Source organism: Coregonus clupeaformis, chromosome 7 (genome assembly GCF_020615455.1).
Source record: "Coregonus clupeaformis isolate EN_2021a chromosome 7, ASM2061545v1, whole genome shotgun sequence".
NCBI classification, from domain to species: Eukaryota; Metazoa; Chordata; class Actinopteri; order Salmoniformes; family Salmonidae; genus Coregonus; species Coregonus clupeaformis.
The window spans coordinates 55,959,533-55,982,097 of NC_059198.1; the positions used below are offsets into that span (position 1 = coordinate 55,959,533).

Consider the following 22,565-nt stretch of genomic DNA (forward strand, 5'->3'; position numbering starts at 1 on the left):
GTACACTCCTGCAGAGTAGAGAACAGTAGAACATAGTTCAGTACAGCGCTGTACACGCCTGCAGAGTAGAGAACAGTAGAACATAGTTCAGTACAGCGCTGTACACTCCTGCAGAGTAGAGAACAGTAGAACATAGTTCAGTACAGCGCTGTACACTCCTGCAGAGTAGAGAACAGTAGAACATAGTTCAGTACAGCGCTGTACACTCCTGCAGAGTAGAGAACAGTAGAACATAGTTCAGTACAGCGCTGTACACTCCTGCAGAGTAGAGAACAGTAGAACATAGTTCAGTACAGCGCTGTACACGCCTGCAGAGTAGAGAACAGTAGAACATAGTTCAGTACAGCGCTGTACACTCCTGCAGAGTAGAGAACAGTAGAACATAGTTCAGTACAGCGCTGTACACTCCTGCAGAGTAGAGAACAGTAGAACATAGTTCAGTACAGCGCTGTACACTCCTGCAGAGTAGAGAACAGTACAGTAAAGACATCTAGAGTTGAGTACGGTATGTAATGTAGTTTACTGTCCAAACGGTATGTAATGTAGTTTACTGTCCAAACGGTATGTAATGTAGTTTACTGTCCAAACGGTATGTAATGTAGTTTACTGTCCAAACGGTATGTAATGTAGTTTACTGTCCAAACGGTATGTAATGTAGTTTACTGTCCAAACGGTATGTAATGTAGTTTACTGTGCTGTACTGTGATGTCCAAACTTGTGTTACGTCGACGTTTGGGGGGGGGGGTGCTTATTAAAATAATAGCCAGTGTGTAGAATAACATCCAAATATGTAATGGAGGATATTGTACATTTCTACCTTTTGTGTTCCTATTCTCACTATGAAGAGCACAACATTCTTATCCATCATTATGTATTGCTGTATAGCACAGATCAGGGACCCATGATGAAATTCCGTTACCGCACTTCCGTTACCGGGTGTAAATCCAAGGTGTCATGTCATAGCCGACACCACGTTCTTTCTGCAGACTTCTTTGAATCTTGCTCTCGGACTCACATATTGCTGTTCACTGGACCTTATGATCACTCAGCTGCACAGCTGATGCCTACTGGACTGTTCCTTTACACGGTACCCTGTCCTGTTTATTCTGTTTTAGCCTCAGCTCAAACTTTCATCGCCATTACCAGTTGTTGTCTTAGCTCTCTCTAATAACACTTGTGATTGCTTTATGCCTCTCTCCCATGTCAATATGCCTTGCCTATTGCTGTTCCAGTTAGTTCTTATTATACAATTTCACTGTAGAGCCCCAAGTCCCTCTCAAACTGCCTCAAATAGCTCCTTTGTTCCACCCCCCCATACACGCTGAGACCGGCTCAATCGGTGCCTCCAGTGATGCTCTCTCTTTCATTGTTACCCAACGCTTAGGCTTACCTCCACTGTACTCATATCCTTCCATATCCTTGTCTGTACATAATGCCCTGAATATATTCTACAACGCCCGGAAATCTGCCCCCTTTATTCTCTGTACCCAACGCACTAGAAGACCAGTTCTTAAAGCCTTTAGCCGTATCCTTATTCTAGTCCTCCTCTGTTCCTCTGGTGATGTAGAGGCTAACCCAGGCCCAGTAGCCCCCAGTATCACTCCTACTCCCCAGGCGCTATCATTTGTTTACTTTTGTAACCATAAAAGCCTTGGTTTCTTGCATGTTAACATCAGAAGCTTCCTCCCTAAGTTTGAGATATTCACTGCGTTAGCACACTCCGCCAACCCTGATGTTCTAGCAGTGTCTGAATCCTGGCTTAGGAAGGCCACCAAAAATTCTGACATTTCCATCCCCAACTATAACATTTTCCGTCTAGATAGAACTGCCAAAGGGGGTGGAGTTGCAATCTACTGTAGAGATAGCCTGCAGAGCTCTATCATACTATCCAGGTCTGTGCCCAAACAGTTTGAGCTTCTAAAAACCCACCTTTCCAGAAATAAGTCTCTCACTGTTGCCGCTTGCTACAGACCCCCCTCAGCCCCCAACTGTGCCCTGGACACCATATGTGAATTGATTGTCACCCATTTATCCTTCGAGTTCGTACTGCTTGGTGACCTAAATTGGGATATGCTTAATACCCCGGCCATCCTACAATCTAAACTAGATGCCCTCAATCTCACACAAATTATCAACAAACCTACCAGGTACAACCCTAAATCCGTAAACATGGGTACCCTCATAGATATCATCCTGACTAACTTACCCTCTAAATACACCTCCGCTGTCTTCGACCAGGATCTCAGCGATCACTGCCTTATTGACTGCGTCCGTAACGGGTCCGCGGTCAAACGACCACCCCTCATCACTGTCAAACGCTCCCTAAAACACTTTAGCGAGCAGGCCTTCCTAATTGACCTGGCCCAGGTATCCTGGATGGATATAGATCTCATTCCGTCAGTAGAGGATACCTGGTTGTTCTTTAAAAGTAATTTCCTCTCAATCTTAAATAAACATGCCCCATTCAAAAAATACAGAACTAAGAACAGATATAGCCCCTGGTTCTCCTCAGACTTGACTGCCCTTGACCAGCACAAAAACATCCTGTGGCGTACTGCATTAGCATCAAATAGCCCCAGCGATATGCAACTTTCCAGGGAAGTTAGGAACCAATATACACAAGCAGTTAGGAAAGCAAAGGCTAGCTTTTTCAAACAGAAATGTGCATCCTGTAGCAATAACTCCAAAAATCTTTGGGACACTAAAGTCCATGGAGAATAAGAGCAACTCCTCCCAGCTGCACACAGGCTAGGAAACACTATCACCACCGATAAATCTACAATAATCGAGAATTTCAACAAGCATTTTGCTACTGCTGGCCATGCTTTCCACCTGGCTACCACTACCCCGGCCACCAGCTCTGCACCCTCCGCTGCAACTTGCCCATGCCCCCCCGCTTCTCCTTCACACAAATTCAGACAGCTGATGTTCTGAAAGAGCTGAAAGATATGGACCCCTACAAATCTGGGCTAGACAATCTGGACCCTTTCTTTCTAAAACTAGCCGCCGAAATTGTCGCAACCCCTATTACTAGCCTGTTCAACCTCTCTTTCGTAACATCTGAGATCCCCAGAGATTGGAAAGCTGCCGCGGTCATCCCCCTCTTCAAAGGGGGTGACACTCTAGATCCAAACTGTTACAGACCTATATCCATCCTGCCCTGCCTTTCGAAAATTGTTGAAAGCCAAGTTAACAAACAGATCACCGACCATTTCGAATCCATGCAATCCGGTTACCGAGCTGGTCATGGGTGCACATCAGCCACGATCAAGGTCCTAAACTATATTATAACCGCAATCGATAATAGACAGTACTGTGCAGCCGTCTTCATCGACCTGGCCAAGGCTTTCGACTCAGTCAATCACAACATTCTTATTGGCAAATAGCCTTGGTTTCTCAAATGACTGCCTCGCCTGGTTCACCAACTACTTTTCAGATAGAGTTCAATGTGTCCAATTGGAGGGCCTGTTGTCTGGACCTATGGCAGTCTCTGGGGGTGCCACAGGGTTCAATTCTTGGGCCGACTCTTTTCTCCGTGTATATCAATGATGTCGCTCGCTCTTGCTGCTGGTGACGCTCAGATCCACCTCTACGCAGACGACACCATTTTGTATACATCTGGCCCTTCATTGGACACTGTTAACAAACCTCCAAACAAGCTTCAATGCGATACAACACTCCTTCAGTAGCCTCCAACTGCTCTTAAACACTAGTAAAACTAAATGCATGCTCTTCAATCGAACGCTGCTGGCACCCGCCCACCCGACTAGAATCACCACTCTCGACGGGTCTGACCTAGAGTATGTGGACAACTACAAATACCTAGGTGTCTGGTTAGACTGTAAACTCTCCTTCCAGACTCACATTAAGCATCTCCAATCCAAAGTTAAATCTAGAAATCGGCTTCCTATTTCGCAACAAAGCCTCCAGGCCATCTATAAATCACTTCTAGGCAAATCCCCGCCTTATCTTAGCTCATTGGTCACCATAGCAACACCCACCCGTAGTCTGCGCTCCAGCAGGTATATCTCACTGGTCATTCCCAAAGCCAACACTTCCTTTGGCCGCCATTCCTTCCAGTTCTCTGCTGCCAATGACTGGAACGAATTGCAAAAATCTCTGAAGCTGGAGACTCTTATCTCCCTCACTAACTTTAAGCATCAGTTGTCAGAGCACCTTACCGATCACTGCACCTGTACACAGCCATTCTGAAATTAGCCCACCCAACTACCTCATCCCCATATTGTTATTTATTTTGCTCATTTGCACCCCAGTATCTCTATTTGCACATCTATCATTCCAGTTTTAATACTAATTGTAATTATATTGCACTATGGCCTATTTATTGCCTTACCTCCATAACATTTGAACACTGTATATTTTCTGTTGTATTATTTACTTTGTTTTGTTTTACCCCATATGTAACTCTGTGTTGTTGTTTTTAATCACACTGCTTTGCTTTATCTTGGCCAGGTCACAGTTGTAAATGAGAACTTGTTCTCAACTGGCTTACCTGGTTAAATAAAGGTTAAAAAAAAATAACTTAACTCAGAGTAGGGATGGGCATTAGAAATTATTTCACTATTAAAATATAGATTTTTTTTCTGACATATGAAGTGTCAAAATGCATGTTTTAAAAAAACATTACTGTTCCACTTCAAATGGGGACTTGTTTCAGCACAGACGGGTTAGGGAAGGGAGGAGCAGGTATGTCTGACACAGTGTGCTAGAAAGGCTAATTGAGCAGCTAGCTACAGTAGCCAGCTACATTAGCCAGCTAGCTAGATAATGTAACAAAAATAAATTACAAGGCTAAGCTAGCTAGCTAGCTAAAGTAACAAGGCTAAGCTAGCTAGCTAAAGTAACAAGGCTAAGCTAGCTAGCTAAAGTAACAAGGCTAATTGAGGATATTTTGCTGAGCTTCCCGTCCTTGTCTACAAAAACAAAATTCATATGAAACAACAGCCTACCTGTTGGTTGATCCTTGTAGCCTACTCCTTCTCATTTAACCACCTTAATTCTGTAATTGTAATTCCTTTTTGTATTGATTAGAAATCTCCCACTTCACTTGCTACACATGGAGTGACGATAACAACAAGTACATCTTATTTATGGGGCACAGAGTTGGCTGCCTGGCCAAACTGAGCAATCGGGGGAGAAGGGCCTTGGTCAGGGAGGTGACCAAGAACCTGATGGTCACTCTGACAGAGCTCCAGAGTTCCTCTGTGGAGATTGTATAACCTTACAGAAGGACAACCATCTCTGCAGCACTCCACCAATCAGGCCTTTATGGTAGTGTGGCCAGACGGAAGCCACTCCTCAGTAAAAGGCACAAGACAGCCCGCTTTGAGTTTGCCAAAAGGAACCTAAAGACTCTCAGACCATGAGAAACAAGATTCTCTGGTCTGATGAAACCAAGATTGAACTCTTTGGCCTGAATGCTAAGCTTCACATCTGAAGGAAACAGGGCAGCAACATCATGCTGTGGGGATGTTTTTCAGCGGCAGGGACTGGGAGACTAGTCAGGATCGAGGGAAAGATGAACAGAGCAAAGTACAGAGAGATACTTGATGAAAACCTGCTCCAGAGCACCGAAGACCTCAGACTGGGGCAAAGGTTCACCTTCCAACAGGACAACGACCCTAAGCACACAGTCAAGACAACGCAGGAGTGGCTTTGGGAAAAGTCTCTGAATGTCCTTGAGTGGCCCAGCTAGAGCCCGGACTTGAACCCGATCGAACATCTCTGGAGAGAACTGAAATAGGCGTGCAGCAATGCTCCCCATCCAACCAAGCTTGAGAGGATCTGCAGAGAAGAATGGGAGAAACTCCCCAAATACAGGTGTGTCAAGCTTGTAGCATCATACCCAAGAAGACTCGAGGCTGTAATCACTACCAAAGGTGCTTCAATAATGTACTGAGTAAAAGGTCTGAATACTTATGTAAATGTCATATTTCAGTAAATTTTTTATTACATTTGCAAACACTTCTAAAAACCTGTTTTTGCTTTGTCGTTATGGGGTATTGTGTGTAGATAGATTGATGATATGGGGCGGCAGGTAGCTTAGTGGTTAAGAGCGTTGTGCCCGTAACCGAAAGGTCGCTGGTTCTAATCCCCGAGCTGACTAGGTGAAAAAAATGGCACAACCCTAATTACTCCTGTAAGTCGCTCTGGATAAGAGCGTCTGCTAAATGACAAATATAATATATATATAATAAATAAAAATGAGGGAAAACTTTTAGTATAAGGCTGTAACGTAACAAAATGTGAAAAAAGTCAAGAATACTTTCCGAATGCAGTGTACATCAATGAGTGGAGGGACATGGAGGGGTAGAGGGAAGCCAAGTAGCCCAAGCCTGGGACTGGGGTTGGGGTAAGCCTGGGACTGGGGTTGGGGTAAGCCTGGGACTGGGGTTGGGGTAAGCCTGGGACTGGGGGTTGGGGTAAGCCTGGGACTGGGGTTGGGGTAAGCCTGGGACTGGGGTTGGGGTAAGCCTGGGACTGGGGTTGGGGTAAGCCTGGGACTGGGGTTGGGGTAAGCCTGGGACTGGGGTTGGGGGTAAGCCTGGGACTGGGGTTGGGGTAAGCCTGGGACTGGGGTTGGGGTAAGCCTGGGACTGGGGTTGGGGTAAGCCTGGGACTGGGGTTGGGGTAAGCCTGGGACTGGGGTTGGGGTAAGCCTGGGACTGGGGTTGGGGTAAGCCTGGGACTGGGGTTGGGGTAAGCCTGGGACTGGGGTTGGGGTAAGCCTGGGACTGGGGTTGGGGTAAGCCTGGGACTGGGGTTGGGGTAAGCCTGGGACTGGGGTTGGGGTAAGCCTGGGACTGGGGTTGGGGTTAAAGGAGCAGCTATTTCTCAATGCCAGAAATACATACAATAGGAATTTAGAACACCCAAAGAAAACATTCCTAAATTACAAACTCTTCAATTTATATTTTTAATACAGTAATATTGTTTGAGTTTGAGGTTCCCGAAATCAGCTCTAACTTCAGAAAATAATCCCACAACGCCCGCAGTCAGTGTCACACAGTGAGGGGAACAAAAATAATCCATGCTCACCCTTCATATACTCATGAATTATTTTTATTTTATTTTTATGGGGGGAATAACACTTGTGGGTTAGTAGTATGGAGCTAGATAGCTAGGATAGCTAGCAATTGTATTTTTATTCATCAAGATGGGCTTTACGTGGTAGCAGGGTGTAGCAACACTTGGCCACGCAAATGAAACGCTTTGTAAAAAGTGGGATACATTTGTGCGAATGAGGCGGGCGCATATTTCATCATTGAGAACTTCCATGGCTATCAACAATCGAAGGAGGGTTTCGGCAAAATATTGCTTTTCAAAGTGGATGCTGTCCCCTACCAACAACGTGGTTATAATGTAACACGACCTGCAGCAGCAGAGAGAGCAAATCAGGGCTTCACCAGTTAAAGAGCTAATCGCTAACTAGCTATAGCGCTACCGCATTTAGCTCACGTCTCCCATCTAAATAACACTGATTAACGCTAAAGCATCCTAATTAACAGCTAGCTTCTGGTAGCTACCTGCTGGTGCTGTCATACTATAGCAGGTTGGAAAACTCATTCCATTGAGGGCCTAGTGTCTGCAGGTTTTTAGTTTTTAGTTTCAATTAAGACCTAGACAACCAGGTTAGTGACCTTAATTCAATCAATCAAGTACAGGAGAGAAAACCCGAAGACCGTGGTATGAGTTTGACACAGGTACTAGAGATAGCACAAGCCTATGGGCCAATAGTCGTTTTGGTCACGACAGAGGTCAATGTTTCTGTATAGAGTCCTGTGGCTGTGGCCGAAACTGTGTTTGTGTGTGTGGATGGGCAGGCTAAACCAAAATGTGACTGTATTAGATTGTGGATCTGTTGGCATTTCAGAAAAAAAGAGTCAGGTTCTCTTTAGAGGGGAGGATTGCGGCTTTTTGCTCAAATGGGAAAGTGTATTTTTTGATCTTAGAATCAATGTTCTCACAGGCATCATCTAACATGTTGGCATCAGCTAACGTTAGCTTGCTATAGCTAGCTATCCTCTTCCTCCGTTTCTGAATTAATTTGTGGCTGTTTCTTTCAAGCTGGCAAAATAGATGAGCTAGATTTTGTTTGTGTACTGCCATATGTCGATAACATTGCTAGCCAAGTTTGTCACTGGTATGGGATAGTCAATATCCCAAACCTAGCCAGCTAGACAGGGAGCTAAAACCGGGGAGAGAGGGAGGAGAGAATTCACTTTCCGTTTCATCTGCTGCTTGCTTGATAATGTTCACTCAAATAGGTTTTTACAATAATGTAATTAATGAAAATTAGATTTGTATTCTATTACGATTGTAACTGTGTCAATGTGTTGTGAATATTGTAGAGAAATCCTCACAGCCATTTTCCATCCTAAAATGTTAAGTACAACTTGGTGCGCACCAGCTTACCACATACAGCAGGCTCACCGTGTGAGTCATCAAAAATTACGATCTTGCATGCAGGCCTTTTCCGGCAGTCTTCGTGGCTTTTATATGTGGGGGAGCATAAAATTGTACAATTGTAAACTAACAAAATAATTGTTTAAGTTAGAACCCCCATGTTAGTTAGTATAACTTTTACAACCAACTACATACATATCTGATAGGGCCCTGAATCTGCTACCGGGATTTACATTGGTATACACCATCAAGGAAACACTGTTTGGAGCGAGTGCCAAATTACCTCTTAACAGAACTGCGGCCAAAAAAGAAGAACAGTTTCAGAGCACACTGAAGTATGTACAGTGCTGCTGAATGAATGAATGAATGAATGCTGACAACGCAAAGCAGGAGAGAAAGAACCGGAATCAAAGTAGAGGCCGACTCCTCATACAGGGAGGGGAAGATGAGTCGAGTGTTCAGAGAGAGAGTTTGAGTCAGAGAGTTTGGCGGATGTTAGGAGACACAAAACGGCTTATTACCGAGACAGACAAGACACCAGACAAGACACCAGAAGAACAGAGGGGGCAACATGTCACGATGGCTTTAAAACAGAATGACAAAAGGGTAACAACGATGAAAGAAGAGGAGGAGAGAATAGGTGCAAAATGACTTCCTGTCTAAAGAAACCAATCTTTTAAGTTAGACAGTTTGACCTGAATAGAGAGAAGTGAAAGGGCTGTGTGAATGAAGAGGCTCTGCTTGTGTAGGACCACAGGATCAGATAACAGCATGTATGGCTACTCCTCCCTTCGCTAACCGTTTCCCTCTCACAGTCTGTCAGTCACCACCTGAGGCTAAACCTCATCATTATATCATCGAACCAGGGCAGAAGGGAAACATGCTTGATTAATTCCATTGATACGGTACTAGAGAGAGAAAGAAAGAGAGAGAGAGAATAGAGTAGAATTAAAGTGCAAGAGTTGAATGAAGACAGAAAGAGAAAGGAGAGTGTAGACTAGTAGCCCTAAAAGCTGACAGATGGAGAAAGAGAGTTGGAGAAAGGGAGATGGAGAAAGGGAGATGGAGAAAGACAGATGTTTCGTCAAGGATCTCTTTGTACGTTCATCTTTCAATCTTGGTTTCATCAGACCAGATAATCTTGTTTCTCATGGTCTGAGAGTCCTTTAGGTGCCTTTTGGCAAACTCCAAGCGGGCTGTCACGTGCCTTTTACTGAGGAGTGGCTTTCGTCTGGCCACTCCACCGTAAAAGACCTGATTGGTTGAGTGCTGCAGAGATGGTTGTCCTTCTGGAAGGTTTACCCATCTCCACAGAGGAACTCTGTCAGAGTGACCATCGGTTTCTTGGTCACCTCCCTGAACAAATGCCCTTCTTCCCTGATCACTGAGTTTGGACGGGCGGCCAGCTCTAGGAAGAGTCTTGGTGGTTCTAAACTTCTTCCATTTAAGTCTGATGGAGGCCACTGTGTTCTAGGGGACCTTCAATGCTGAAGAAATGTTTTGGTACCATTCTCCAGATCTGTGCCTCGACACAATCCTGTCTCGGAGCTCTATGGACAATTCCTTCGACCCCATGGCTTGGTTTTTGCTCCGACATGCACTGTCAACTGTGCGACCTTATATAGACTTTTTGGTTTGTCATTATGAGGTATTGTGTGTAGACTGATTAGGAAGAGCATTAATTTAATCTGTTTTAGAATAAGGCTGTAACGTAACAAACTGTGGAAAAAGTCAAGGGGTCTGACTACTTTCCAATTGCACTGTATGTGCTGCGATTTAATGTTCCAAAAATATTGCTCAACATATGTCTGCTGCAAAGAGAGCATGAGAAAACTAGTTTTGATAAAAGTACTGAAAACATGTTGGCTCACTATTTAAAAAGATGAGAACAAGATCAAATATGAAAATGAAAGGACTAGTGCTACTTACAGTAGCCAAAATAATAAATAAAACAGTGCATTCGGAACGTATTCAGACCCCTTGACTTTTTCCACATTTTGTTACTTATTCTAAAATTGATTAAATTTCTTCTTTTTTTCCTCATCAAGCTACCCAGAAGAATGCTTATGTAAATGTGATATTTCAGTTTTCAATGTTTAATACATTTCCAAAAATGTATAATAAACCGTTTTTGCTTCGTCTATATGTGGTATTGTGTGTAGATTGATGAGGGAAAGACGATCTGCAGAGAAGAATGGGAGAAACTCCCCAAATACAGGCGTGCCAAGCTTTACAGATCGATACTTGAAGTCAAATATCAATATAATATCATCAAAAGCAAGAAGTTATATTGCGATATGTAACTATGGATTTTTCCCCCATCCATAAGGGTCCCTCTGCCTCTCTTCAATCACATTGTGCTGCGAGAGCTGGAATGGAGAACTACAGTTGCCAATGTTATCGACTTGGGGAGTCAATAATGTTAAATCACAAAAATCATCCACAGCACAGACAGATCGAGAGAGAACCCTCAGTCCGCTCCTCCAGCTAGCCTCGAACACTGATGGATGGGAGGAGGAGACAGAAACACTAATGAAAGGCTCACATCAACACCATTATCCCAGAATCTGTAGACCCACTCCAATTTGCATACTGCCCCAACAGATCCACAGCTGAAGCAATCTCTATTGCACTCCACACTGCCCTTTCACACCTGGACAAAAAGGAACACCTACGTGAGAATGCTGTTCATTGACTACAGCTCAGCATTCAACACCATAGTGCCCTCAAAGATCATCACTAAGCTAAGGACCCTGGGACTAAACACCTCCCTCTGCAACTGGATCCAGGACTTCCCAACGGGCCGCCCCCAGGTGGTAAGGGTAGGTAACAACACATCTGCCACTCTGATCTTCAACACGGGGCCCCTCAGGGGTGCGTGCTCAGTCCCCTCCTGTACTCCCTGTTCACTCATGACTTCATGGCCAGGCACAACTCCAACACCATCATTACGTTTGCAGACGACACAACAGTGGTAGGCCTGATCACCGACAACGATGAGAGCCTATAGGGAGAAGGTCAGAGACCTGGCCCTGTGGTGCCAGGAATACAACCTCTCCCTCAACGTGATCAAGACAAAGGAGATGATTGTGGACTACAGGAAAAAGAGGACCGAGCACGCCCCCATTCTCATCGACGGGGCTGTAGTGGAGCAGGTTGAGAGATACTTGGTGTCCACATCACCAACAAACTATCATGGTCCAAACACACCAAGACAGTCGTGAAGAGGGCACAGCAAAGCCTATTCCCCCTCAGGAGACTGACAATATTTGGCATGGGTCCTCAGATCCTCAAAAAGTTATACAGCTGCACCATCAAGAGCATCCTGACTGGTTGCATCACCGCCTGGTATGGCAACTGCTCGGCCTCCGACCGCAAGGCGCTACAGAGGGTAGTGCGTACGGCCCAGTACATCACTGGGGCCAAGCTTCCTGCCATCCAGGACCTCTATACCAGGCGGTGTCAGAGGAAGGCCCTCAAAACTGTCAAAGACTCCAGCCACCCTAGTCATAGACTGTTCTCTCTGCTACCACACGGCAAGCAGTACCGGAGCACCAAGTCTAGGTCCAAAAGGCTTCTTAACAGATTCTACCATACCATAAGACTCCTGAACAGCTAATCAAACGGCTATCTGGACTATTTGCATTGTCCCCCTTTAAGTTTCTTAAAACTGCATTGTTGGTTAAGGGCTTGTAAGTAAGCATTTCACTGTTGTATTCGGTGCATGTGACAAAAATGTATTTGAATGGAAAATTGAGTCCACCAATTAGCAATGTCCCCTAACAAACAAGGTTCCATTTGTCTCCCGCTTGAACCCAAATAACAGCAGATTTAATGAGAACATCAATGTAGGCATGTAGCCATGAAGGCATCTGCTGCTTTAAACTGTTTGGGATGATAGAGGGCCCAGTTACCAAAATTACGTATTTTAAACGTTGGCCCAGTTACCAAAATTACGTATTTTAAACGTTGGCCCAGTGATCAAACGTCGGATTGTGCTCACTGGGGACCCTGAACTCGTATATTTGCCGATACAGTGTTAGGCTGTTGATTTGGATACGGCAACAGTTGTAAATGTCTGCAGATGAACTAGGAAGGGTCATTGTTTTAGTTTGTACTAGAACGGCTAGATTAATATCAGTACCCCAAGCCAATTTGTCATATAGCCCCTAGACGACCTGCCTGTGTAGCTTAATACTGACGTCTGACTGGTAGTCAATCTGTCATTACAGATCAACTGCATCTGCAGATTAAAACATGCGTCTGACAGACAGTATTATGGACCTTTCATTAATACACTATAGCCTAATTAGGGAATTAACTTATTCTTGGAAGATTAACAACATGAATTCCCCAGGTAGTACATTACTTAGGCTGTGTCTTATGCATTTTAATCTCTCTGTACCATGGAACAGAACTCTTCCAGCGGGAAAACATATTCTGAGATGTAGGAAGGGAGGGAGGGAGAGAGGGAGGGAGGGTTGAGTGTTCTTTAATGTTTATTTCCCTTTTGTTTACGGTCTATTCCATTTGCTTTGGCAATGTAAACATACATTTCCCATGCCAATAAAGCCATTTGAATTGAATTGAGAGAGAGAGAGAGACAGAGAGAGAGGGCGAGAGAGAGAGAGGGGGCGAGAGAGAGAGAGGGGGCGAGAGAGAGAGGGAGGGCGAGAGAGAGAGGGAGGGCGAGAGAGAGAGGGAGGGCGAGAGAGAGAGGGAGGGCGAGAGAGAGGGATGGCGAGAGAGGGGGCCGAGAGAGAGAGAGAGAGAGAGGGAGGGCGAGAGAGGGGGCGAGAGAGAGGGGGGGCAAGAGAGAGAGAGAGACGGGGCGAGAGGGAGAGAGAGACGGGGCGAGAGGGAGAGAGAGACGGGCGAGAGGGAGAGAGAGAGACGGGGCGAGAGGGAGAGAGAGAGACGGGGCGAGAGGGAGAGAGAGAGACGGGGCGAGAGGGAGAGAGAGAGACGGGGCGAGAGGGAGAGAGAGAGACGGGGCGAGAGGGAGAGAGAGACACGGGGCGAGAGGGAGAGAGAGACACGGGGCGAGAGGGAGAGAGAGACACGGGGCGAGAGGGAGAGAGAGACACGGGGCGAGAGGGAGAGAGAGACACGGGGCGAGAGGGAGAGAGAGACACGGGGCGAGAGGGAGAGAGAGACGGGGCGAGAGAGAGAGGGAGAGACGGGGCGAGAGGGAGAGAGAGACGGGGCGAGAGGGAGAGAGAGACGGGGCGAGAGGGAGAGAGAGACGGGGCGAGAGGGAAACGGGGCGAGAGAGAGACGGGGCGAGAGGGAGAGAGAGAGAGACGGGGCGAGAGGGAAACGGGGCAAGAGAGAGACGGGGCGAGAGGGAGAGAGAGAGAGACGGGGCGAGAGGTAGAGAGAGAGACGGGGCGAGAGGTAGAGAGAGAGACGGGGCGAGAGGGATAGAGAGACGGGGCGAGAGGGAGAGAGAGACGGGGCGAGAGGGAGACGGGGCAAGAGGGAGACGGGGCGAGAGGGAGAGAGAGAGACGGGGCGAGAGGGAGAGAGAGAGACGGGGCGAGAGGGAGAGAGAGAGAGACGGGGCGAGAGGGAGAGAGAGAGAGACGGGGGAGAGAGAGAGAGACGGGGCGAGAGGGAGAGAGAGACGGGGCGAGAGGGAGAGAGGGAGAGAGAGACGGGGCGAGAGGGAGAGAGAGAGATGGGGCGAGAGGGAGAGAGAGAGATGGGGCAAGAGAGAGACGGGGCGAGAGGGAGAGAGAGATGGGGCGAGAGGGAGAGAGAGAGAGACGGGGCAAGAGAGAGACGGGGCGAGAGGGAGAGAGAGACGGGGCGAGAGGGAGAGAGAGACGGGGCGAGAGGGAGAGAGAGACGGGGCGAGAGGGAGAGAGAGATGGGGCGAGAGGGAGAGAGAGAGAGACGGGGCAAGAGAGAGACGGGGCGAGAGAGAGAGAGAGATGGGGCGAGAGGGAGAGAGAGAGAGACGGGGCAAGAGAGAGACGGGGCGAGAGGGAGAGAGAGCGGGGCGAGAGGGAGAGAGAGACGGGGCGAGAGGGAGAGAGAGAGACGGGGCGAGAGGGAGAGAGAGAGAGAGACGGGGCGAGAGGGAGAGAGAGAGAGACGGGGCGAGAGAGAGACGGGGCGAGAGGGAGAGAGAGACGGGGCGAGAGGGAGACGGGGCGAGAGGGAGAGAGAGAGAGACGGGGCGAGAAGGAGAGAGAGACGGGGCGAGAGGGAGAGAGAGACGGGGCGAGAGGGAGAGAGAGACGGGGCGAGAGGGAGAGAGAGAGACGGGCGAGAGGGAGAGAGAGAGACGGGGCGAGAGGGAGAGAGAGAGACGGGGCGAGAGGGAGAGAGAGACGGGGAGAGAGGGAGAGAGAGAGACGGGGCGAGAGGGAGAGAGAGAGACGGGGCGAGAGGGAGAGAGAGAGAGACGGGGCGAGAGGGAGAGAGAGAGAGAGAGGGAGAGAGAGAGAGACGGGCGAGAGAGAGAGGAGAGAGAGAGACGGGGCGAGAGGGAGAGAGAGAGACGGGGCGAGAGGGAGAGAGAGAGACGGGGCGAGAGGGAGAGAGAGAGACGGGGCGAGAGGGAGAGAGAGAGAGGGGGAGAGGGAGAGAGAGAGAGACGGGGAGAGAGGGAGAGAGAGAGAGAGAGGGAGAGAGAGAGAGAGGGGGCGAGAGAGAGGGAGAGAGAGACGGGGCGAGAGGGAGAGAGAGAGACGGGGCGAGAGGGAGAGAGAGAGACGGGGCGAGAGGGAGAGAGAGAGACGGGGCGAGAGGGAGAGAGAGAGACGGGGCGAGAGGGAGAGAGAGAGACGGGGCGAGAGGGAGAGAGAGAGACGGGGCGAGAGGGAGAGAGAGAGACGGGGCGAGAGGGAGAGAGAGAGACGGGGCGAGAGGGAGAGAGAGAGACGGGGCGAGAGGGAGAGAGAGAGACGGGCGAGAGGGAGAGAGAGAGAGAGAGAGGGAGAGAGAGAGAGAGAGAGAGAGAGAGAGAGAGAGAGAGAGAGAGAGAGAGAGAGAGAGGGAGAGAGTGCGAGGAACACAGCAGAATGAATCAGGCAGAACCAGACTTGGCTGAACACATCAGCGTACTTTTATAGTTGACTGGCCGGTCAAACCAGCAACACAAAAAGCTCTCTCTTAGTTTCCTACCCTGTTATGGAAGATTTATAGTTAGTTCTCTATTCACTGAGCTGTTAAGACAAATCTTTAAAGGTTTATTATGAAATACTCCCAATACAGATGAATGTAATAAGCACAACAAACAACGTTCCTCTTCCTTCCTATTTCCAAATCAGACAGAAGTTTGCACTTACTTATTCATTTGATCTAGAAGGTGATTACAGAAATCATCATTGGTAAACATGCACTTATGTTGATATTGGTAATTGCAGTTATTTTTTCAGAGCAAGATTTTCAGTCTGATTTTTTCAAAGTGAGATTTTCTGTCTGATTGGTGCCCACATGTACGCACGAAAACACACACACACACAGAGACACACTTAAGAGATTAATACAAAGCTCATCTGCAATCAAATTCGAGGTCGGCTCTGTGGAATCCTGTTACGTTGCTCTAAGCGTCTGAAAACTGTGCCAAGAAAATTCTAAACCAATTTGTGAGGCTGTCTGTTCCTTCTTGCCTTACAAGTGCCGCTGTTTCTTCAAATGGGAGCCTGTCGCAAGCTTCCCAGTCGAAACCGTTTGGGCATGTATTCTGAAAACATTTTTGCGACGTTTTTGTTCATTTTGGTGTTCTGAAGTTGTTTTTTGTCGGGCTGTCTGTGCCAAGAAAAATTCAAAGTCTACGCCCCTTTTGTTGGTGATTGGTCAACAGTACTACTCCTAGTAGGTAGGGATGGGTATGAGTCTAAACTCCATCTTTAACCAGAGATACAAAATACATTTTTTTTTTTAAAGAGTCAGACACTGCACAACTACTTGGTGGAATGTGCTTTGTAGTTTGTTCCAAAAAATGTATTGAAGACGACGTTGATTTGCTTCGACTCTAGTGTTCCATTTGTACATGTGCATTCGCGGGGCACAACAAATACGAAACCAAGGCAAACATCACACAGTTCTTCTTTCCTAAATTCTCTTTCCCCTCAGTGTCTCACTCAATTGCGTTCCGACCGCCCCCTCTACACACGCGTGCTGAGTTTGCACACAAGCTCCCGTTAGGCCTACAGAAATAAAATGGCTATTAAAAAACAGTGGGCATAAAAAAAAAATGCCTCTAACTGATGAGATACACAAGTGACATTCCTTGCCAAATAATGATAGTTTTTTTTTATTTTATTTTTTTTATCACAAATTCAAAATGGACTGGTTGATTGAAGTAGGGAAATATGCGGTCCAACAACGTGCTGAAGTTTTGGAATGACTGCATCCAGTCTATTTTCAGCTTAGGCTACTTTTCAAACTGCTAGTGGCATTTAGAACTGGTTAGCCAAGGTTATAACCCCCCTAAACATAGACAGGGTCCACATTGAAAATACGCAAAAACATTAGTTTGATAAAGAGCGTATTTATCAGAATCATGAAGCCTAGGCCTACTCACTAAACAGATGTCTTGGCCTTAATTCATCCCCATGCAGTGTTCAATGTAGAATTGTTATTCCGTTTGGAAAAACTCCAAAGAACAGGAAGAATAAACTAAATCTAACGTCTGTAAGCCTATATCGAAAATACAGATTTTTGGTTTGTAACCCTGAAAAAAAAAAAAAGGTATTTCAACATGCCAAACTAAGTACAGTTATCACTGATAATAACTGTTCTAAAAATGCAACATATCCATCAATTCTCACTGGCAACTTTTTTCATTAGGAAAAATATTATATTCTGTTACACTACATCATGTTTTTACTATAAAATAGGTGTATTGACTGTAATAAGTGCTTGAGAAATAAGCGTCTTGTCTGCTAAATGAACAAAACAAGACTATGCCGTTGCACAGCCACAGGCTTCTACCTGCAAGCGCGTCACTGCTGAGGTTACTGCCTTTATGAACGTTCTGTTCCATTATATAATATAACCTGTTGATATGACTTGTGTTGTGTTCCAGGATATACTATAACCAGTTGATATTACTTGTGTTCCAGGATATAATATAACCAGTTGATATGACTTGTGTTCCAGGAAATACTATAACCAGTTGATATGACTTGTGTTCCAGGATATACTATAACCAGTTGATATGACTTGTGTTCCAGGATATACTATAACCAGTTGATATGACTTGTGTTCCAGGATATACTATAACCAGTTGATATGACTTGTATTCCAGGAAATACTATAACCAGTTGATATGACTTGTGTTCCAGGATATACTATAACCAGTTGATATGACTTGTGTTCCAGGATATACTATAACCAGTTGATATGACTTGTGTTCCAGGATTTAATATAACCAGTTGATATTATGGTTTCAATAAATTAAATGTCAATTGTATTTTTTTGACTGAATATGAGACAATTTAGCAATTAGGATGTGTTATCTGTAATGGTTATGATAAATTAGGCAAATTACCACTTTTTCCTGCACTAAACTACGTAGAATATTGGAAACTAGTTACAACTCCCTACTCCATTTCACATTTTGGGCTTGATCTGATTTATCTCTAGAGGAACCGTGCAATGTGTGCGGTTAGCACTAGTTATGAGAGATGACTAGTTCTCCTGCACATTTTTCACTTGAGAAATACGGCAACAAACATCTTACATGTAAAAGTGTGCGGCTAAGACCTTACAGATAAAAATGTATTACAGATTTATTGATTTATCTTAGATTAATTTCGACTATTTTAATTTAGTGTATACTGCTATGTTGTTGCTACGGTATCTCAAGAGGGACTAACAGTAATATAGCCGCTTTTTTTTTTTTCTCAAATTGTTCAAGCCGAGGTCTTTAGGGAAGCACAGACATTTCCTTCGCCAAGCAGACAGTTCTGCCAGGAGCAAACCAAACCTATGTATTCCGACACCATCAGACAACGTTAACGTTGAAGTTGCAACGACACAGTATCAACAGTAGACGTCATTGACTACTATATTACATTAGGCTACATGATAATTGAGTAAGTTATAACTATGTTTTCCCTAATAGCAAATTGGGCTAATTATTGGAAGACCTTTGGATGATTTAGTTACTAAACTTCTGGATAAGGACACTGAAGAACGTTTACTATGGAAGTTATTGTTCGCGCAACAGACAGTCTACTGTCAAATGTCACTGGGAAACTTTTTAAAGTCTACTCTACTGTTGATTTGGAAAGGTATTGTTTTTAAAAAGATTGTAAAAACTGCGAAACAAACCTGTACGACTTCTTTTTCACTCTGAGCGGTGGATCAGTTTGTATGTATCATTCTTCTTTAAAAGTTGCAGCTACTATCTCCGCGGCGATCAGTTACTTTGCATCACCAACGATAACAGTACAAGAAGATGTTCATTCCGTGCACGATATAAATCGCTACTGAGTGAATCTCGCACAAGCTTCCCATTCCAGACTCGCATTGAAACAAGCCAGCTAGCCTGCTAGCTAGTGAAATAAACAGTTGTGAATTTTGGCTCTTAACTCTTCGTCTACCGGATCTTTCAGATTGGCCGCCGCGGTCCTTTTTCACAAAATGTAATAATATCTGTGATGTGCATTAGTATCCATATTTATCCGGTTTCCGAGTGTTGGTCCGCGTACGCACAATATTCTATTCTCCCGTCTGTGTAGACAGCTTGCTCACTCCTCTCCAACATTACCACAATAGATTCTGTTCCGACTTTTTCAACACCAAACGTTTAGTATTTCCGACAGTCGTTGTCACTTTGCGACATGGCTTGCTATTGCCAAAGATTATCTATTATATCGACAAGATAGTCGAGTGACCACTCTACCAATGGAAATACATGACCTCAAAGATAGAGGGCAGGCGGGAGGAGGATCAAATGGGACCATTCTAGCCAATAAGAGAGCAGAAACGCGTGTGAACAACTGGGCACAACTCCTATATGAATACGTTTAATTTTTTTTCAGCGAGGTAAAATTAGTTGAGTATTCAACAGCTATTTAACCAAGCATGCCATCCATGACTATGAACATGTCATGTTCTAAATCAGGGCAGGATGGAGAACCATACACACCTTTTATTGTTGAATTGTTTTTTGTTTTAAATTAAGATTTTGGATTTCAATCTTCAATAGCTCTTAAACAAATCCTTCTATGACTATGAAATTGATATATTCTGAATCACGGGAAGATGGAGAACAATCCACACTTTTATTTTGTAGAAAACATTTTTTTATTTTTTTATTCTGGATTTCAATCTTCAAAGTGCTTAAACAAAGTGACTATTAAAATGACTATTAAAATGACTACTAAAATGACTGATAAAGTTACTCTTAAAATGACTATTCAAATTAATTACTAAAAATACTATTAAGGTGACTATTAAAGTGACTATTAAAATTACTATAAAAAATACTTTCTGAATATGGGGAGGGTGGAACACAATGCACACCTTTTTTTTCTAAACATTTTGATTTATTTCATGCAATTTTTGATTGTACCTTTCAAGGTGCTATTCTTTTCTTTTCTTTCATAATGTTTTTCTCCGAAGAAAAACATTGAAAAAATTTCTACAACAAAAAAAGATGTGGCTCGTTCTCCATCATCACCTGATTCAGAATATTCCATATAAATAGTCATGTTTGGTTCATCAGCTTTTGATGAGACAAAACCGAATATCCAGTATGAAACTACATTTTACATCTGTTTTTTTCAAAGTTGCCAAAATGCCAAGGATTTCCACTTATATCAGCGCATTCATTTTATTTTATTTTTATTTTTGTCATTTAGCAGACGCTCTTATCCAGAGCGACTTACAGTTAGTGAGTGCATACATTATTATATATATATTTTTTAATTCTCATACCCCCCCATCTACCAACTGAGCTACATCCCAAAAAACGTAATAACAACCTATCCATTACGATACTTATAGTAGATCAAATAAGCCCTACGTACTGTAGCAAATTAGCAATTACATTTTTTTGTTGACCAAATTCGACACTCTCTCATTTTTATTTAACTAGGCAAGTCAGATAAGAAGAAATTCTTATTTACAATGACGGCCTACCCCGGCCAAACCCGGACGACGCTGCCCTATGGGACTCCCGATCACGGCCGGGTTGTGATACAGCACTGAGATGCAGTGCCTTATTTTCGTGGACAGATTTTGGGCAGAGTAAAACCTCTTAGCTTAGCCTGTTCTTCTCTGCTATTGCTACCCGATTATGCTAATGTTGCCTCGTCTGCAGCTCCGCCCCCATGGACAACTTTGCCCATATTTTCTTGTTTTGAGCTGCCTTAAGGATAGTTTTTTGTTACATTTTGTTACATTACAGCCTTATTCTAAAATGTATTGAATACATTTTTTCCCCATCACTTGACACACAATAATACCCCATAATGTCAAAGCAAAAACAGGTTTTTAGAAATGTTTGGTAATTTATTAAAAATGAAAAACAAAAACACCTAATTTACATAAGTAAATGAGACTCGAAATTGAGCTCAGGTGCATCCTGTTTCCCATTGATAATCCTTGAGATGTTTCTACAACTTGATTGGAGTCCACCTGTAGTAAATTCAATTGATTGGACATGATTTGGAAAGACACACACCTGTCTATATAAGGTCCCACAGTTGACAGTGCATGTCAGAGCAAAAACCAAGCCATGAGGTCGAAGGAATTATTTGTAGAGCTCCGAGACAGGATTGTGTCGAGGCACAGATCTGTGGTAGGGTACCAAAAAATTTCTCCAGCATTGAAGGTCCCCAAGAACACAGTCGCCTCCATCATTCTTAAATGGAAGAAGTTTGGAACCACCAAGACTCTTCCTAGAGCTGGCCGCCCGGCCAAACTGAGCAATCGGGGGAGAAGGGCCTTGGTCAGGGAGGTGACCAAGAACCTGATGGTCACTCAGACAGAGCTCCAGAGTTCCTCTGTGGAGATGGGAGAACCTTCCAGAAGGACAACCATCTCTGCAGCACTCCACCAATCAGGCCTTTATGGTAGAGTGGCCAGATGGAAGCCACTCCTCAGTAAAAGACATATGACAGCCCGCTTGGAATTTGCCAAAAGGCACCTAAAGACTCTCAGACCATGAGAAACAAGATTATTTGATCTGATGAAACCAAGATTGAACTCTTTGGCCTGAATGCCAAGCGTCACGTCTGGAGGAAACCTGGCACCATCCCTACGGTGAAGCATGGTGGTGCCAGCATCATGCTGTGGGGATGTTTTTCAGCATCAGGGACTGGGAGACTAGTCAGGATCGAGGGAAAGATGAACGGAGCAATGTACAGAGAGATCCTTGATGAAAACCTGCTCCAGAGCACTCAGGACCTTAGACTGGGTTGAAGGTTCACCTTCCAACAGGACAACGACCCTAAGCACACAGCCAAGACAACGCAGGAGTGGCTTCGGGACAAGTCTCTGAATGTCCTTGAGTGGCCCAGCCAGAGCCCGGACTTGAACCCGATCGAACATCAAATACAGGTGTGTCAAGCTTGTAGCGTCATACCCAAGGAGACTTGAGGCTGTAATCACTGCCAAAGGTGCTTCAACAAAGTACTGAGTAAAGGGTCTGAATACTTCTGTAAATGTAATATCAGTTTATATTTTAGTCATTTCCAAAAATTCCTAAAAACCTGTTTTTGCTTTGTCATTATGGGGTATTGTGTGAAAAAACTATTTAATCCATTTTAGAATAAGGCCGTAACATAACAAAATGTGAAAGAAGTCAAGGGGTCTGAATACTTTCCGAATACACTGTATGTGTCATTCTGCTTGCAGCATTCCTTGACAGCGTGAGGGCTGTGGAGGCACCTGGCTGCCCGATGATGCGTGAGTTGGACAGCATCCCAATTGAGGAAGGAAGGCCATCCTGCAGAAAGACTCAAATCTGTGGAGGGAATCAGAGAACCCAGAGAACCAGGGGAATGCAGAGAGAACCAGGGGAATGCAGAGAGAACCAGGGGAATGCAGAGAGAACCAGGGGAATGCAGAGAGCTTTAAATATTTAATTGGGTTCTATATGAGCCTCGGGCTAGTTCGATCCCTGTGCTTTGGGAGAGATGGGATTCTACACTATAGTGCCTAGGACA

The 22,565-nt window shown here is 45.0% G+C and overlaps 1 protein-coding gene across 1 annotated transcript in view; it reads right to left on the minus strand.

Annotated features, from left to right (window-relative positions):
- LOC121569959 (divergent protein kinase domain 2A) overlaps positions 1–19,202 on the minus strand; it is a 120,972-nt gene extending 101,770 nt beyond the window's left edge. Inside the window, exon 1 of the mRNA XM_041881325.2 lies at positions 18,721–19,202. The gene's annotated coding sequence lies outside the window, so the exon portion shown is untranslated. The remainder of the gene's footprint in view (positions 1–18,720) is intronic.
- Positions 19,203–22,565: the final 3,363 nt, after the last annotated feature.